Source organism: Oncorhynchus gorbuscha, linkage group LG14, assembly GCF_021184085.1.
Source record: "Oncorhynchus gorbuscha isolate QuinsamMale2020 ecotype Even-year linkage group LG14, OgorEven_v1.0, whole genome shotgun sequence".
NCBI lineage: Eukaryota > Metazoa > Chordata > Actinopteri > Salmoniformes > Salmonidae > Oncorhynchus > Oncorhynchus gorbuscha.
In genome coordinates, this window is record NC_060186.1 from 20500986 (window position 1) to 20519262 (window position 18277).

The following is an 18277-nucleotide window of genomic DNA, read 5'->3' on the forward strand; positions in this document are numbered from 1 at the left end:
GTGAGTCCTTGCATTTTATTATGTGACTTATTAAGCAGATGTTTACTCCTGAACTTATTTAGGCTTGCCATAACAAATGGGTTGAATACTCAAGACATTTCAGCTTTATATTTTTTTATTCATTTATGACAATGTCTAAAAGCATACTGTAATTCCATTTGGACATTTTGGGGTATGCCAGTGACACAACATCTCAATTTAATGACATTTTAAATGCAGGCTTTTCCACAACAAAATGTGGAAAAAGTTAAGGGAATACTTTCTATGTGTTTTGCATGTAAGTCCTGAAATGCACAGAGTGAATTAGAGAAAGCACTAAGACAGTGGGTGTTCTCTCTGCCCTTTCCCTCAGCCAGTCTGCCAGACCTGCTCTGTTCTATGTGTTGTTGGAGAAGTAGTTATTCCCTTGTATTTGAGTGGTCATTTTGTGTACACAAGGCAAGGCATTCTGAGCACAGACGTATGCAGGGACTGAATATAGTGACTGAAGGCGCTTGAAGATGACATCATTAGGCCTTTTTTATTTGTTTGCTTTTCTTTGCAGACACACTGCATTTTCTCAGTTTTTTTTCATGTGCTGGATATGTTTTTATGAGGCCATAGGGATAAACAGGATTTTGTTTTTTAAACAAAAAAACATTTCAGGTTCACAACCAGAGTAGTTTTCTTGACGGTTGTTTTGTGGTGGAGGACGGAGGGTGCGTTGTATCCTCAGGTGTGTCCCAGCTGCCACACACACACACACACACACACACACACGCACGCACTCACGCACGCACGCACGCACGCACGCACGCACGCACGCACACACACACACACACACACACACACACACACACACACACACACACACACACACACACACACACACACACACACACACACACACACACACACACACACACCTCCACCCCCCTTGAATTACTTCCAGAAGTCCTAATGGGTTCCAGAGCAGGGAGAGTCGCTTGAAAACCCAGGCCAGATGAATGCTCTGTAATAACAATTGTGTGTGTGTGTGTGAGAGAGATGGTTGACTGGTGGCTCGTTACCTCACAGCTGCTTGGCTGATGACCCTGTGCAGAATTTGCTTATAAATGCAAAATAACACAAACTTGGAACAACACAGCATGTGTATTTGTGTGTATCACAGAAAGCGTGTGTGTGTGTAGTTGAACAGTAAACACTTTACAAGTGTATTACGTGTGACAGAGGGAGCTTGCGAGTACGGCTAGGCGTGTGAAAAGGGAAGTGGGAATGTGACATTTTGTGAAGGGAGGTGTCGCTGTTCCCAAGTCCCTGAGCTGGAGAGATCCACAGAACCCCATCCAACTCCTCTTTCTCCTCCTCCTTTCTCTAATGTGCCGATGACACTTCCATGACCCTAAGGTACAGTACCTGATGTCTGAGCAGCAAGAGGTCTCTGAAAGTGACGCATTATGACATAGGGTAACGTGTTAACTGTAGTGGCACAGGGAGATGGGGACTGATATGAAATGAAGTGCAAACATCTCTCCCCCTTGCCTTCAACCAGAGTAGGAAAGGCCCTGTACCAACCCACATGAACTGTACTGGTCATTACATAAGACCCAATGTCCACTGTCCTGTCCCTCTACATCTCACTCTGCATGCTTAGATGTAAATGCGTGTCTCTCTTTCTCTCTCTCTCTCTCTCTCTCTCTCTCTCTCTCTCTCTCTCTCTCTCTCTCTCTCTCTCTCTCTCTCTCTCTCTCAATTCAAAGGGTCGTTGGGGAAGTAGTTATTCCCTGGTATTTGGGTGGTAATCTCTCTCTCTAACTCATTCCATCTTAGTCTCCCTCGCCCTCCAGTCTCTTTCCTTTTCTCCCTCTTTCTCTGTCCTTTATCTCTCTCTCAGTCCATCTTTCAGAGGACAGATGCCAGCGGCGGCATGGCGTCCTCAGCTGCCATCACACACTGTTATGTAAGGCAGATCTCTCGTGTGTGTGTGTGTGTGTGTGTGTGTGTGTGTGTGTGTGTGTGTGTGTGTGTGTGTGTGTGTGTGTGTGTGTGTGTGTGTGTGTGTGTGTGTGTGTGTGTGTGTGTGTGTGTGTGTGTGTGTGTGTGTGTGTGTGTGCGCGCGCGCGTGTGCCCAATGTGTCTGTGATAGAACGGGCCATCATGTGGGGCTGTGGTGGAGGATGGTAACGGAAAGATGGTTGGTTGTGATTACATACACACTGTTTATACTCATGCTTCTCCAAGTACTGAAAGCCCTTGTCCTAGGCCCGTAACTTTGTTCACGGTCCCTTCCTGCCACCCCCACAGGAGACCCACAAAGTCGCCAGTTCCATCCGCCTGACGTGCTTTAGCATTTACCCATAAATCCTATCTACAAGGTTTATCCTGTAGTCTATTTATTTACAACTACTGCTCTGATCTTATCAGAAAGGATGATCTGATGATGCAAATATATACTGTCAATAAATCTAGTTAGTCAGAACATTGGGCTAATCCAATCAGTCAGTAGGTCCCCGGGCCTGGGAGGGCTCATCGTAGGGCTGGAGAGTTGGCTTTGATCCCGTTGTCCCATCTGCAGGGAGGATGTTCAGCCACAACATTCAATGCCTCTCAAATTGGTTTGGATGAAATCATTTTCTAAAACTTATTGTGTCTGTCTGATGTAAGCTTTGTCCATTAGATGAGGAAGTTCACTGGTCTGGTCTGCTGTTAGACTCCATTGCTCAGTAAAAACTTTGTCACCAAACTCTCTAAATAATGAAGGGGCCATAAAGAGCATCGTTCTCTGGAAAACAAAGAGAAATCTCTTTTCATCCTTTGAACATTTGTGACAAGTAAAAGGGGGGACATTTGCTCTTTGCAGCTGTTGGTTTATGTTTCATGTCCAGCTCCGAGGCAGAACACACACACACACACACACAACACACACACACACACACACACACACACACACACACACACACACACACACACACACACACACACACACACACACACACACACACACACACACACACACACACACACACACACACACACACACACACACACCCCTCTCGTCCCTCCCTCGTTTTCTGCCCATCTGACATTTCAAACAGACGTGCAGAAGAGCGTACAAGGCAGGCGGGGGGCGGGGCAACGGGAGGGCTGGCCTGGTCAAATAAACACAGGAGCAGTGACGCTTGTAATCCCTACCAGACCTGTGTGTGTGTGTGTGTGTGTGTGTGTGTGTGTGTGTGTGTGTGTGTGTGTGTGTGTGTGTGTGTGTGTGTGTGTGTGTGTGTGTGTGTGTGTGTGTGTGTGTGTGTGTGTGTGTGTGTGTGTGTGTGTGTGTGTGTGTGTGTGTGTGTGTTCACGTGGCTTAAGTCATGATCAACATGTGCACCCAGGAGCTGTGTCCTGCCTCCATGGGTTGAACAGTGGTCACAGAGGTTGTGACAGGTTGGATAACCAGCTAGAGTTAGCCATGATCTTTAACCCTGTATGTCAAGCATAGTGTGTGCATCACTAAGGGAAGCAAAACAAGGTGGTTCAAAACGCAGCTCTCTGTGGTGGGCTATCATACTGGAGCAAATCCTAGCTTGACGTGTGCACAGATGTTTGAGAATATTTAGGTGATCACTTGGGCCCACAGGGTTGGCATTCCACTGTGGTTGACTCGTGGTTGATATGGTTGTCTGTGTGGTTGGAGTTTACGTTCTGCTCATGTTGAACACTGAACACTGACAAGCGTCAAACCATCACCCAATCCAACAGGCAACACACGTCGCACTTTCACACCCTTAAAAGGAGACATCCTCTTACACGTTCTAATGTCTTTAGTTACCTCTCTCCGAACTCCTCTCTCTTCTCTCCATCTCACCATCTCTCCATCTCTCTCTCCGTCTTTGTCTTCTCGTTTGTCTCTCCATCTCACCATCTCTCTGTCTCTCTCTCCGTCTTTGTCTTCTCGTTTGTCTCTCCATCTCGTCTTCTCTTTTTTTGCACTGCTGTTTTTTTTGTGTCTGTGGGAAGACATTGTGAGAGGCAAGGAGCGTCATCGTTAGTGCTCATCTGTGGAACAGACCAGGGGACAGACTACGGCTCTGACGTCTGTACGGGCCATTAGGAGGGGAACGCACACAGAACACACACACCATGCGCTTCCTCTCTCTCTCTCTCTCTCTCTCTCTCTCTCTCTCTCTCTCTCTCTCTCTCTCTCTCTCTCTCTCTCTCTCTCTCACACACACACACACACACACACACACACACACACACACACACACACACACACACACACACACACACACACACACACACACACACACACACACACACACACACACACACACACACACACACACACACACACACACACACACACACACACACACACACTCGTCAGGATCATGTGGTTAGCTGTGCTGTTTGGCACCGTGGGGCCTGTTACTGTCTGTGTTTATGTCAGTGTGGTCCTCCAGGCATGATGTCTCTCCCGTCCATTCACCGTCCATTCACTCTTCCCTGCAGCCATCCATTCCCTCCCAATTCCTCTCTTTCTCTTCCTCTCTATTTCTCCCTTCTCTCTCATTCTCTCTCTCCCTCGATCCCACTCTCTTTGTCTATCCACCCCTCTCTCTGCCCCCCCCCCTCTCTCCAGTCTCATTCAGGGCAGAAGCCCTTCTTGTATTGGATTATGTTGTTGTGGTGTGATGGGTGTTGGGGCGTCTGGTGGTGGTATTACTCGGAAGCAAAGGATTAAGGGAGTTCAGTTTTCTTAGAAAAGCTGTTTTTATCAGGGTTTGGAACCGGTTCAGGGGACAGAATTTAAAACCCGAAAAGAAGGTTGTTTTTCAAGGAACAGAATCAGAGCCAGAATAGTGATCTACAGTGCATTCGGAAAGACCACTTGACCTTTTCCACATTTTGTTGTGTTACAGCCTTATTCTAAAATGTATGAAATAGTTTTTTCCCCTCATCAATTGATACATAATACCACATAATAACAAAGCGAAAAACAGTTTATTTTTTATTTTTCTAAGTTATTAAACAGAAATAACTTCTTTACATAAGTATTCAGACCCTTTGCTATGAGACTCGAAATTGAGCTCAGGTGCATCTTGTTTCCATTGATCATCCTTGAGATGTTTCTACAACTTGATTGGAGTCCACCTGTGGTGAATTAAATTGATTGGACATGCTTTGGAAAGGTACACACCTGTCTATATGAGGTCCCACAGTTGACAGTGCATGTCAGAGCAAAAACCAAGCCATGAGGTCGAAGGAAAAGGCACATGACAGACCGCTTGGAGTTTGCCCAAAGGCACCTAAAGACTCTCAGACCCCGAGAAAACAAGATACTCTGGTCTGATGAAACCAAGATTAAACACTTTGGCCTGCATGCCAAGCGTCACACCTGGAGGAAACCTGGCACCATCCCTACAGTGAAGCATGGTGGTGGCAGCGTCATGCATTGGGGATGTTTTTCAGCTGCAGGGACTTGGAGACTACTCAAATCAAAATAACATTTTATTTGTCACGTGCCGAATACAACAGGTGAAATGCTTACTTACAAGCCCTTAACCAACAATGCAGTTTTAAGAAAAAACAAGTGTTAAATAAATGTAATTTAAAAAAAAATTATATTAAAGAGCAGTAGTAAAATAATAGTAGCGAGGCTATATACAGGGGGTATCGGTACAGAGTACAGAGTAAATGTGCGGGGGCATAGGTTAGTCGAGGTAATTGAGTAGCAGCAGTGTAAAAGAGGGGGGGGGCAATGCAAATAGTCTGGGTAGCCATTTGATTAGCTGTTCAGGAGTCTTATGGCTTGGGGTTAGAAGCTGTTCAGAAGCCTCTTGGACTTCTTGGCGCTCCACTACCACTTGCTGTGCGGTAGCAGAGAGAACAGTCTATGACTAGGGTGGCTGGAGTCTTAGACAATGTTTAGGGCCTTCCTCTGACACCGCCTGGGATAGAGGTCTTGGATGGCAGGAACCTTGGCCCCAGTGATGTACTGGGCCGTACGCACTACCCTCTGTAGTGCCTTGCGGTCGGAGGCTGAGCAGTTGCCATACCAGTTGCCATACCAGTCAGGATGTTCTTGATGGTGCAGCTGTATAACTTTTTAAGGATCTGAGGACCCATGCCACATATTTTCAGTCTCCTGAGGGGGAATAGGCTTTGTCGTGCCCTCTTCACAATGTTCTTGGTGTTTTTGGACCATGATAGGTTATTGGTGATGTGGACACGAGGGAACTTGAAGCTCTCAACCTGCTCCACTACAGCCCTGTTGATGAGAATGGGGGTGTGCTCGGTTCTCCTTTTCATCTAGTCCACAATCATCTCCTTTGCCTTGATCACGTTGAGGGAGAGGTTGTTATCCTGGCACTACACGGCCAGGTCTCTGACCTCCTCCCTATAGGATGTCTCATTGTTGTCGGTGATCAGGCCTACCACTGTTGTGTCATCGGCAAACTTAATGATGGTGTTGGAGTCGTGCCTGGCCATACATTCATAGGTAAACAGAGAGTACAGGAGGGGACTGAGCACGCACCACTGGGCCCCCAAGTTGAGGATCAGTGTGGCAAATGGGTTGGCACCCACCTTTATCACCTGGGGGCAGCCCGTCAGGAAGTCTGGGATCCAGTTGCAGAGGGAGGTGTTCAGTTCCAGGGTCAATAGCTTAGTGATGAGTTTTAAGGGCACTATGATGCTGAGCTCTGAGCTGTAGTCAATCGATAGCATTCTCACATAGGTGTTCCTTTTGTCCAGGTGGTCAAGGGCAGTGTGGAGTGCAATAGAGATTGCATCATCTGTGGATCTGTTTGGGTGGTATGCAAATTGGAGTGGGTCTAGGGTTGATGCGAGCCATGACCAGCCTTTCAAAGCACTTCATGGCTACGGACATGAGTTCTACAGGTCGGTAGTCATTTAGGAAGATTACCTTAGTGTTCCTGGGCATAGGGACTATGGTGGTCTGCTTGAAACATGTTGGTATTGCAGACTCAGTCAGGGACATGTTGAAAATGTCAGTAAAGACACTTCCTAGTTGGTCAGCGCATGCTTGGAGTGCACGTCCTGGTTATCCATCTGGCCCTGTGGCCTTGTGAATATTGAACTGTTTAAAGGTGTTATTCACATCGGCTACAGAGAGCGTGATCACACTGTCATCCTGAACAGGTAATGCTCTAATGCATGCTTCAGTGTTGCTTGCCTCAAAAAGAGCATAGAAGTAATTTAGCTCGTCTGGTAAGCTCGTGTCACTGGGTAGTTCGCGGCTGTGCTTCCCTTTGTAGGCTGTAATAGTTTGCAAGTCCTGCCACATCAGACAAGCGTCGGAGCCAGTGTAGTACGATTCTACTTTAGTCCTGTAATGACGCTTCCCTGTTTGATTGTTAGTCAGAGGGCATAGTGGGATTTCTTATAAGCTTTTGGGTTAGAGTCTCGCTCCTTCAAAGCGGCAGCTCTACCCTTTAGCTCAGTGCAGATGTTGCCTGTAATCCATGGCTTTTGGATGGGGTATGTACGTACAGTCACTGTGGGCTCAACATCATCGATGCACTTTTTGATGAAGCCAGTGACTGATGTGGTGTACTCCTCAATGCCATCGGAGGAATCCCAGAACATAATCCAGTCTGTGCTTGCAAAACAGTCCTGTAGCTTACCATCTTTGTCATCTGACAACTTCTTTAATGACCGAATCACTGGTCCTTCCTGCTTTAGTTTTTGCTTGTAAGCAGGAATCAGGAGGGTAGAATTATGGTCAGATTTGCAAAATGGAGTGTGAGGGAGAGCTTTGTATGCGTCTCTGTGTGTGGAGTAAAAGTGGTCTAGAGTTCTTTTCCTCTGGTTGCACATTTAACATGCTGGCAGAAATGAGGCAAAACGGATTTAAGTTTCCCTGCATTAAAGTCCCCAGTCACGAGGAGCGCCGCCGCTGGATGAGCGTTTTTCTGTTTGCTTATGTCCGTATACAGATCATTGAGTGCAGTTTTAGTGCCAATATCGGTTTGTTAAAGAATATTGAAGAAAACTATCTTGGTAAATAGTGTGGTCTACAGCTTATCATGTGATACTCTACTTCAGGCGAGACTTACTATTAGAATTTGTGCACCAGCTGTTGTTTACAAATATACACAGACCACCACCCCTTGTTTTACCGGAGTTGGCTGTTCTATCTTGCAGATGCAGCGTAAACCTCTCCAGCTGTATGTTATTCATGTCGTCGTTCAACCACGACTCGGTGAAACACAAGATATAACCGTTTTTTACGTCAAGTTGGTAAGATATTTGTGATCATAGTTTGTCTATTTTGTTATCCAATGATTGTACGTTGGCTAATTGGACTGATGGTAGAGGCAGATTACCCACTCGCTGTCGGATCCTTACAAGGCACCCCAACCTACATCCCCGATATCGCCTTCTCTTTCTCATGCGAATCACAGGGATTTGGGCCTTGTCGGGTGTCTGAAGTAAATCCTTTGCGCCCGACTCATTATTAATAGAGACATCTTTGTCCAGTACGAGGTGAGTAATTGGTGTCCTGAAATCTAGAAACATTATGTACAAAATAAGTTACAAATAACGCAAAAAAACACACACAATAGCACAATTGGTTAGGAGACCTTAAAATGGCAGCCATCTCCTCTGGTGCCATGGTCAGGGTTGAGGGAAAGATAAACGGCGCAAAATACAGAAAGATCCTTGATGAAAACCTGCTACAGAGCTCTCAGTAGCTCAGAATGGGGCCGAAGGTTCACCCTTCCAGCAGGACGACAACAACCCTAAACACACAGCCAAGACAACGCAGGAGTGGCTTCGGTACAAGTCTCAAAATGTCCTTGGGTGGCCCAGCCAGAGCCCGGACTTGAACCCGATTGAACATCTCTGTGCAGCAACACTCCGCATCCAACCTGACAGAGCTTAAGAGGATCTGCAGATAATAATATGATAAACTCCCCAAATACAGTTGTGCCAAGCTTGTAGTGTCATACCCAAAAAGACTTGAGGCTGTAATCACTGCCAATACTTCTTTATTTGTAATAGATTTGCTACATATTCCAAAAACCTTATTTTTAGTATGGCTCAGTTTAGGTTCTCAGAATAATCCTATTTCAAGCTTCAGATTGTCATATAATATTTTTGTTGAGTTTACTAGATATTGCTTGTCTTTTTGTGAACCATCATTTGAATGAAAACAATAGACAACTGGATGTTCATTCATTAATATACTGTATGTAAAATATACAGGAAAAATAATCTTCTTCCCCACTTGAGCTCATGATGTGAATTACACTTTTACCCAGTTTTATGTGTACTGTATATACAGGTCTGCTCAAATCTTTTCACCGACATGTCTCTTGTGGTTGTGTTGTGCTGTTCTTGTGCCCCCTGAGGACAACACTCTGACTCTGAAGTCTAAGCTCTGAGATGTAACACTCAACAAACAGGCCCCTGGGGGGAAAAAGACAGGCTGCGTCTATGGTCTAAGCACCACAACACAGAACCTCCATTAGTGCCATTAGAGCCAATCCTGCAGGGGTCACACACACACACACACACACACACACACACACACACACACACACACACACACACACACACACACACACACACACACACACACACACACACACACACACACACACACACACACACACACACACACACACACACACACACACACACACACACACACACACACACACACACATGATGGAGTTTCCTGCTGTGTTGACATGTGGAGAAAGCCTCCTTGGGTTGGCTGGGCACTGGTTGATCCATGGTCACAGCAGGGAGAGAGAGCAGGGGTAGACCCGTAATGGCATCTAGAGAGAGAGAAAGTACTATTACATGGAGAGGTCCAGGAGAGCCGTAATGGTGGTCAGGGAATGTACGCTAAAATGAGACTGAACTCAGAATTTGTAAAGCAATCTGCATGACAATGTTGGTGCTCTTACAAAAACAGGGCTAATTCCACACGCACGGCAAAAACACGATTCAGCACCTGTCCCCGGGATAACCACTGAACGTTAGAATGGTATAGAAGTACCTCGAATTCAGAGGCCATTTCTTTACACAGCTCACTGAAGATGCGATGCCGCAGAGCACTAGTTCGCACATAGTTCACGCATTCCACTACAATTTTTAATACTTCTGCCAGTTTTGGAGGCAAGGTTATTGTTGCCAACGCATGCCAGTGCAGAATACAATGCGTAACAATGATGTGTGGTGCATCGGCTTTCAGTAGCGCACCAAAACCAGTCTTTCTTCCCAGCATGACTGGAGCTCCGTCCGAAAAAACTGCAGAAACCATATCCCACGAAAGATTGCTGTCTTTGAAGAAGTCATCCACACGTTTCTTCACATCGGCTGCCTTAGTTGTTGTTGTAAGAGGCTTACAAAATAAAAAATCTTCCTTTATTACGTCGTCTTTCACATAGCGCACGAATACAGCAAGCTGGCTTAGATTGGAAACGTCTGTGGTCTCGTCGAGTTGAAGGCTGAATTTTGCCGGGCTTGAAATCAGATCTGCAATTACTTGAGCCAAGATGTCTTTGCTCATGTCCTCTATTCTGTCGCTGATGGTGTCATTTGAAAGAGGAATTTGGGATAACTTAACTTCAGCCTCTTTTCCCAGCATGATATTCGCCATCACCAACACAGCTGTTTTTATGAGTGTTTCACCAATGGTGTATGGTTTGCCCTGCTTTGCGATCAGGTAAGCAACTTCGTACGATGCTGTGAGGATCGGTTTGTTGATGGGTACAAAGCCGAGAACATTAAGAAAGAAATCACAAGACGTTACATCACGACAGTCACAAGTCGACTACTGAGCGCACCAAATTCCCTGCAGCACAGATAGGCCAAGCGATGTAGCGTGATCACCTGCAGCCAATGATGGCCAAGCGGAGCGTGTCATCACGAATCACATGAATCGGATGTGTGTCTTGACCTCCGCCGAACCCCTGAGACTGACTCACCGAACCCCTGGCGTTCGATCGAACCCAGGTTAAGAACCACTGCTCTATAGAGTTGTTGTAATTGTGTAGGACAGGGGAAAGTGCAGCATATGTAGCCTCAATTATCCAACCCAGCTACAGTAACTTGACTAGCTTCTCTTTTCAGTTTGTTACAGTCAGTATTGAACCATTATTTAACTAGGCAAGTCAGTTAAGAAAAAAAATCATAATTACAATGACAGCCTACCAGGGAACAGTAGGTTAACTGCCTTGTTCAGGGGCAGAACAACAGATTTTTACCTTGTCAGCTCCAGGATTGAATAAAGCAACCTTTTAGTTTCTTGCCCAACGCTCTAACCACTAGGCTACCTAACGCCTCTATTGGTACTATGTTATCAGATTGGATGATAACTAACCTAGCAGGAGATCAGGAGATGCCATCAAAACCAGCCACTAGGGGCAACAGTGAGCACTATTACCATCAAGCATGCTTGAGCTTTGCTAAGGTGTTGTGGACGGGAATGGTGGATGGGCGTAAGCTGTGAGCTCCGATGGTTGCATGTCCAATTCCAGTTTTTATATATGTTTTTAACCCTATCCCAAACTTTAACCCTTAACTTCTTGCGTCGAGCCATCCCGGATCCGGTATCGTGACTACAGCCTCAAGCTCATTACCATAACACAACGTTAACTATTCATGAAAATCGCAAATGAAATGAAATGAATCTATTTGCTCTCAAGCTTAGCCTTTTGTTAACAACACTGTCATCTCAGATTTTCAAAATATGCTTCTCAACCATTGCAAAACAAGCATTTGTGTAACAGTATTGATAGCTAGCATAGCATTTAGCGTAGCATTCAGTAGGCAACATTTTCACAAAAACCAGAAAAGCATTCAAATAAAATCATTTACCTTTGAAGAACTTTCGGATGTTTTCAATGAGGAGACTCTCAGATAGCAAATGTTCAGTTTTTCCTGAAAGATGATTTGTTTAGGACAAATATCTCCGTTTTCTGCGTCACGTTTAGCTACGAAAAAAACCTGTATCCAGGATTGTGTAAATCTATCCGCAAGCTCATTAGCATAACACAACGTTAACTATTCATGAAAATCGCAAATGAAATGAAATGAATCTATTTGCTCTCAAGCTTAGCCTTTTGTTAACAACACTGTCATCTCAGATTTTCAAAATATGCTTTTGAACCATAGCTAAACAAGCATTTGTGTAACAGTATTGATAGCCTAGCATAGGATTATGCCTGTCTTTCAGCATGCAACATTTTCACAAAAACCAGAAAAGGATTCAAATAAAATAATTTACCTTTGAAGAACTTCAGATGTTTTCAATGAGGAGACTCTCAGTTAGATAGCAAATGTTCCGTTTTTACAAAAAATATTATTTGTGTCGACTAATCGCTCCATTTTGTTCATCACGTTTTGGTAAGAAAAAAATAATAATAATTAAGTCATTAAAACGCAAACTTTTTTCCAAATTAACTCCATAATATCGACAGAAACATGGCAAACCGATGTTTAGAATCAATCCTCAAGGTGTTTTTCACATATCTATCGACGATAAATCCTTCGTGGCAGTTGACTTTCTCTTCTGAAGAAATGGAACACGCATGGACCTACAGATGACGCAATAATTTCGACACAGGACACCGGGCGGGACACCAGGTAAATGTAGTCTCTTATGGTCAATCTTCCAATGATATGCCTACAAACACGTCACAATGCTGCAGACATCTTGGACGAACTGCAGAGCGCATAAACTCGTTCACAGCATATTCACAGCCTTATAAGGAGACGATAGTAAAACAGAGCGTCAAAAATCCTGCTCATTTCCTGTTTGAAGTTTCATCTTGGTTTCGCCTGTAAGATCAGTTCTGGGGCACTCACAGATAATATCTTCGCAGTTTTGAAAACGTCAGAGTGTTTTCTTTCCAAAGCTGGCAATTATATGCATAGTCGAGCATCTTTTCATGACAAAATATTGCGCTTAAAACGGGCACGTTTTTTAAATCCAATAATGACATAGCGCCCCCATAGGTTGAAGAGGTTAACATGACCATTCAGAATTCATGCCTAAATTTAACCTTGGAAATTTGACTTTTATCTTTTATGCATAAGGGTTTGGACATCTGATTCTGCGGTGAGACTGTGAAAGCTTGTTGCTCTCCCTCCTCCCCGATGCCTGCATCTTGTGCCACTCACACACACCACACGGCCCCTCCCCTGCATTCTGCTAGAGCTCCTGTGTTTCCGTCTCCCTCTGCTTTTGCATTAACAGCTTCAGTTAAAAAGGTAGCTCCAAAAAAACTTTTCTGCTGCTTCCCTCACTCTTATAGGACCCGACCTGGTCTTTACAGGACCAGGTCTGGTAGTCGTCTGATTCGTTCAGATCGGGTTTCCATATATTTGTTAAAGTGTTTATTCAGGTAGGATCCGGAGAGGAAAGTGCTGGGTCCATTTCGTAATGGGTCCAACTTTTTGGATCCGAGAAGACCTCTAATGTACACACAGTTTCCAGGAAGCCTGAACACTTTCCATGAATGGCTTGGGCTGCTTGACCTTCTGGGTGCTCACCCACTGTCTGAGTGAAAGCATATTGGCAGAGATGATTATATGCCTGTTGTTTCATCCATGTAACAATGATCTAATCATTTAATCTAGTGTATCATTTTATTCTCCATCTCTCAGACCAGTATGCTGCTATAATAAGAATGAGTTTGGTGGGTGCTTATATTTGTCCTATTTCACATGGGAATTGGAAATGTGTTGTTTTCATATCCCAACTCTCCCTGAGACACCATTGGAGAGTGGGGTCATGGCCAGTGTTAGCCATTATCAACGGCGACGCTGGTGCAATTAGGGTTAAGGGCCTTGCTTAAGGGCACATGGACAGATTGTTCACCTTGTCAGCTCGGGGATTCAAACTAGCGACCTTTCGGTTATTGGCCCAACACTCTAACCACTAGATTATAGACACGGATTGATTTTGTGCATATCAACCTGCCATATGAAACATGGATTGGTCATTGCCTTATGAATACAGTTTTCCATAGCATGAGATGTGTGTACAGTACCATTTAGATACAACCATGAACACTGCACAGTGATTGTGCAGAAATTCTGTTTTGATTATTTTTGTGTTTGTGTGTGTTTAGCTTCCAGCTGTGTCTTATTAAGCTTCTCTCAGGACTGTTAGAAAGCTGAATGAGTTCACCCAGGGTTGGGTGAATTATCTCTCTCTCTTTCTCTCCATCTCCCTTCTCCTCTCTCCCTCTCTCTCTACCTCTTGCACTCTCCCCCCAGCTCTCTCTCTCTCTCTCTCTCTCTCTCTCTCTCTCTCTCTCTCTCTCTCTCTCTCTCTCTCAATTCCCCTTCTGTTTCTCCCTCCCTCCATCCCTCTCCCCCTCTCCTCCAGCGATCTAAGAAAACAGAGGCAGAGTGTTTGTATAATGCCTGGCTAAACTCTGGCTGTTCCACCGAGACCCACACGCCCCCAGTTAAAATGTTGACACTTCCAATCCTGCACAAATTGTCCAAGAGCCATTCTTCCTCTGAACATTAGGGTGCTCTGTGTTTATTTAGATAATCAAGGATATTTCCTCCCCTCCACGTCGGCAAAAACAGATGTCAACTTCACTGGTGCTGTGTTCTTCATAAAACACGAGCACACTACAAAAAGTATAGTCAGAATCACCCATACAACCCTTATGGGTGCTTCTACTGTTATAATTTCAATAGTAAGTATGCTGGATAATATTGTACTATGGAGTTTGGAGATATTTTATTAATCTGCTGATGAATATTCTGATTTTGATAATTCATAGTATTATATGATTCTATAATATTTTGCAGCAAAAGGAAATGAGGGCCTACATTATGGAATAGATTTTCATCCATTCTTCTCAGAGATGGAAGCATGCAACCACATAGGCCTACAGTAGGGATATTAAAGTAAATGGAGTTCCTGTGTCTCAATCTTCACTTCGCATGAGAAGTTAATGACTCAACTGACGTTCACGCCACACACCACATCAATCATTGGGCGGTGGAAGGGGATCACACGTCACGGAGGATGCCGCTTTCGCGAGCCGTGACGCACGTGATGTGATGCTCTCTGACAGTAATGGCAGTAAAGAGGTACACGACACCAGTCACGTAAGACTGGCTTGCCATTAGCACGGGAAACGCTCCACTTAGAGGGAACCAGTGGAAGGAACTGTGTGTGTGTGTGTGTGTGTGTGTGTGTGTGTGTGTGTGTGTGTGTGTGTGTGTGTGTGTGTGTGTGTGTGTGTGTGTGTGTGTGTGTGTGTGTGTGTGTGTGTGTGTGTGTGTGTGTGTGTGTGTGTGTGTGTGTGTGTGTGTGTGTGTGTGCATAAAGCCATTGGATGCATGAAGCCATTGGATTGCCTCTTAATGCGGCTTGGCAAACGAAGTGAAGGGGTGCACGTTGCGGAAACCACGCATCATGATTCTATCATTTCCAGTCTGGCGTTTCCTATGAAAATAACCCCGATTCAGGGCCAATGTATATCAGACCTTGAACTTCTCTTAGATGGAAGAACAGGGCCTTTTCCAAATGGCAAAACTCTAACACATACAGTGGGGCAAAAAAGTATTTAGTCAGCCACCAATTGTGCAAGTTCTCCCACTTAAAATGATGAGAGAGGTCTGTAATTTGCATCATAGATACACTTCAACTATGACAGACAAAATGAGAAAAAAAATCCAGAAAATCACATTGTAGGATTTTTAATTAATTAATTTGCCAATTATGGTGGTCTGTCATAGTTGAAGTGTACCTATGATGAACATTACAGGCCTCTTTCATCTTTTTAAGTGGGAGAACTTGCACAATTGGTGGCTGACCAAATACTTTTTTGCCCCACTGTACATACATATTACATGCTAGATACAATTGAATGCATGCAGTGAGTCACGCAAGGGTATGAAATATAGACAGTTGAACTGAGGCATCCAGCTTTGATGCAAAATGTACATACATCTATACACGCACACGCCAACGCATGCACAAAGACACGTAACACTCACATAGAACGCATAGGTCCTACTCACCCCCGGGCCACCACCACAGCACTGTGATGACTTGTAATGTAATTGTGCACAAAATCAAATCAAGATGTATTGGTCACACACACAGTTCTGCATATGTTATTGCAGGTGCAGTGAAATTCTTATGTTTTCAACTCCAACAGTGCAGCAATGTCTGGCGATACAATAACAACATTCACTTAATCCAAATGTAAAACAAATTAAATAAATACTTATCAGAACGAGCAATGTCAGAGTCCGGAGTATAAATAAACACAGAACCAGTCAAAAGTTTGAACACAGCTACTCATTCCAGGGTTTTTCTTTATTTGTACTACTTTCTACATTGTAGAATAACAGTGAAGACATCAAAACTTTGAACTAACACATATGGAATCATGTAGTAACCAAAAAAAGTGTTAAACAAAATATATTTTATATTTGAGATTCTTCAAATAAGCCACCCTTTGCCTTGATAACAGCTTTGCACACTCTTGGCATTCTCTCAACATACATGATTCCATGTGTGCTATTTCATAGTGTTGATGTCTTCACTATTATTCTACAATGTAGAAAATAGCAAAAACAAAGAAAAACTCTCGAATGAGAAGGTGTTCTAAAATGTTTAACCGGTGGTTATTGTAGAGTCCATTGCTCCCCCTTCCTCTCCCCTTCCATTACGTTTAGATGTATCCGTGTTTTTCATTTGGTCTGTGTAAGGATGTTTTTACAGTGATTCAGACTGTTCTGTGAGAAAGTGAGAAACGATCCATTGACGTATGTATGTGGTGCACCGCAGCAGATTGGGCCGACTACGCAGTCCAACCTCATTCTTTGCGTTTCTGAGTTCAGGAGGGTAATTATTTGCATCTGATGCACAGTGGGACTGGTGTTGATGACGCAGGCTGCTAGGGAGAGTGCGGAACCATAGGATATGTAGTTGATATATATATATATAGGACCAGAGGGAGTCTGTCTACTTTAGGTGTTTTTCAGCATTGTCATGGAAATGAATCCCAAATCAAATCTGATGAAAACAGAAACCACTTTTTGAACCAGAGGGCACAAAGTCTATCCTAAGACTAAGTTTAGACTGATGTATCCGTATCTGGAGCTGAGATAATGACTGTTTGTCAGTGTGCTCGTCCCTGTAGACCACTGATTCCTGCTGCTTGGGTGTCTGCTCATCCTGATGGAAGTGATTTAGGACACCAGACACGTCCCTATTACCGCTCCCAATGTAATCAGTGGTGTGTCCAGGCAAGGGGTGAGATGGTTAATGTAGCTCCTCAATAGCCAGACCATTAGACCTGCTCTAAGCCAATCACAGCCCCTCATCAGCCCCTCTCTGCCCCTCTCAGTAGCCCTGCCACAGGGACTGTACCTGCCCCAGGGGACTGGGGACTGGACAGGGACAGAGGGCTTCCAGACACACACACACACACACACACGCACGCACGCACGCACGCACACACACACACACACACACACACACACACACACACACACACACACACACACACACACACACACACACACACACACACACACACACACACACACACACACACACACACACACACACACACACACACACACACACACACACACACACACACACACACACACACACACACACACACACACACACACACACACACACACACACACACACACACGACTGATGTCACTCACACGCACTCACAGGAAGCAACAACATGAGTCATTGTCTAGAGGGGGATAGAGAGGCAGGTCAGTGTCAGAGAGTGATACACCTGCAGTGTATTTCCGTCAACATTTGTAGTACTATCTCACCCAGCTTTCATACTTTGACACGTCTGTTTTAGTGTACAGTATACTTCAAATGTTCCTGTGTGTCTTGTCTAGACGAGTGTTCCTTGCTTAAAAGGGGTTTGTCCTATTCTCTGTGTAGGACTTTGTTTTCTGTCTGTAGAGTGTCAACACGGTAGCTCCAAATCACACATCCATGGGAGTAGTGCCAAACAGCAGACTTTTAACCTGCCTCTGTGTCTGTCTGTCTGTCTGTCTGTCTGTCTGTCTGTCTGTCTGTCTGTCTGTCTGTCTGTCTGTCTGTCTGTCTGTCTGTCTGTCTGTCTGTCTGTCTGTCTGTCTGTCTGTCTGTCTGTCTGTCTGTCTGTCTGTCTGTCTGTCTGTCTGTCTGTCTGTCTGTCTGTCTGTCTGTCTGTCTGTCTGTCTGTCTGTCTGTCTGTCTGTCTGTCTGTCTGTCAGTCTGTGTCCATTGATCTGACCTCTGTCTGTGGTTCATCGCGGT

At 44.6% G+C, this 18277-nt stretch overlaps 1 protein-coding gene across 2 annotated transcripts in view; it reads left to right on the forward strand.

Moving 5' to 3' along the window:
- Positions 1-18277, forward strand: part of pde3a (phosphodiesterase 3A, cGMP-inhibited) — a 96348-nt gene that overhangs the window by 13136 nt on the left and 64935 nt on the right. The window lies entirely within an intron of this gene.